Here is a 2,324-nt window from a genome sequence, read left to right as displayed (position 1 = left end):
GCATAATGTTTTCAGTCATTTCTGATCAAAAACATTTTGTCCCCCAAACCAAAATCATTTGGTGTGACACTAGTTTGGACAAATTAAACAGGCAATTATTTGGACACCTATTGGCTAGAGAGGTCCTTCTTCTGTAAGGCTATTCAGCACTCCCAGCACAACTGCAAGACAGGTGTCTGAGGTGAGTTATGATTTTAACATTTTCATGAAATGCCATCTTGTTGAAACTTTGACAAACTCACCACTTTGGATGTCTGTTGGTGTGACACCTTTTCATTAAAAAAAGCTTAAGTTATTTGAAGTTTTGGTCATATTTCCATGTAGATCTAGGTTGCTTTGTTATAGCTAGCATGCTGTTAGCATGCTAATGTGTACATAGTAGCCTCAAGGTAAACCTAAATGCAGAAAAACGTAATATGGTGTGACACTTAATCATAATGGTGTGACATCTGCTTGTCACGCCATATGACTTGATTGTCACACCATATGATTTATACTGTATTTAACTACAGATATAACAATAAATAACAAAGTTCCATGTTTCTTTTGTACATTTAAACATTTGTTTTAAACATTTCTACATAAAATGTAATTTAGCTTCATTCAGTGATACTTCAAATTCATCAGACAGAGCAGAAACCCCTTCACAGAAACCTTAACATATTGTTTCAATCTAAACAATATTTTCTCTTTGTCTTAAACTATACATTCCATTTTCTTTTGTCAGCTGGAAAATGACAAGTGCTGAGAGAACGAGAAAGTACAGGGAGAAACTAAACAATGACCCAGCAAGGAGAGAGGAGCCAAAGGGGCGAGACTGCATTTTCTACGAAGAGCAGGAGGTTGTCTGTGGCATAGCAGAACCGCAACAAGGCAGCCGGTTTGCTACCCTCACCAAATACGACTGGCTGATGTACAATACAGTCTAAATGTATAATCTAATCTGATCTAATACTTTTGTACTTTCACTCACTGGACTGGACAGTGGACAGTGTTAAGGTAGGACCCGAGACAAAACTAGCGAAAATAGCTGATCTACAAGCTCTCAACACGTTGTGCTGCGAGAGCTTGTAGATCAGCTATTTTTGGAGTTGCGCAACCCAGCACTCTTTAGCTAGTGGAGATGTGGTGTAATGTCATGATTCCTAATTACATTTGTTCAACACAAAATGCTGTGTTCAAGTTCAGGAGACTTCGGAAAAAAGCAATTTACCTGAATGCTGAGTTCTGTTTCCACTAATTGGTGTTAATAAAATGTTGCCTTGGCTCCAAGTGTGGCTATGCGCCTTATTGTCTCTTTAGGATCCTTCTGCCGTGGGCCGGCAGAAGACTTAGGTGTGCGTAGCATTCCTGTGCACATCCTCATCATCCATCTACTACTACAATTCTTTCTTATCCCATGTTAAAGCCCTACAATAATATCCTGTTCAGAAATATTAAGGCCATGTTATCCTGGGTAATTGTTTAATCAATCAGTAAAGTTCAGTACTCACTAATAGGTAGGTTAAAACACAGTTTGCTTTGACACATGAAGATATGATCATACGGTGTGACACTAAATCATTTGGTGTGACATTCCAAATAGTGAAAAATCATACCTTTATTAATGATTAAACCAAAAAAATGTTTATGGATTACATAGAGAATATTATCAGGAAGAGTCACAAATATTTGTGTAATTTTAGAGAAAGTTTTGACAGAATACATTTAAAATATGTTGTAAGATCATGAACATGGGCCTCACACAGAGTGTCGATTATGAAAAAAATATACAGATATAATTAATTTTCAAAAAACTATAGTGGATCACTGGTTAGTTATGATAAAGGACTTTGATAAAGTGAGTAACTTAAGAAAGATGTACTCCATTTTCATTTTATAAACAATTATTTTCATGTCACACCATATGACGATTTTAGGCACAAGTACAACAAACTGCTGAATAAAGTCTGATTCCAATAAAATATCTAAAAACAAAATGTATTTCCATAAGGTTGAGAGTGAGTAGAACAAAAGTAAATAACTTTTATGCCTGCATTTTAAAGTTTTTTTAAAAACACATTTTTTGGGGCGTCACGTCACTGACCCATATATATATATATATATATGTATATATATTCATATATATATATATATATATATATATATATATATATATATATATATATGTATATGTCACAGTTAGTTTGAGATTCAGTTAGATTGAGAACAGGAGCGCTCGTTTTTGTGCACAAGGTGGAGCAGGCGCCGACTGAGGTTAGGGTTAGGGTTAGGTTTAGGGTAAGGTTTAGGCAGTGATGGGCAGTAGCGAGCTACAAGTAGCG

This window comes from Nannobrachium achirus, assembly GCF_963921795.1.
Source record: "Nannobrachium achirus genome assembly, chromosome: 5".
Taxonomy (NCBI): Eukaryota; Metazoa; Chordata; class Actinopteri; order Myctophiformes; family Myctophidae; genus Nannobrachium; species Nannobrachium achirus.
This window is presented reverse-complemented; position numbering follows the sequence as displayed.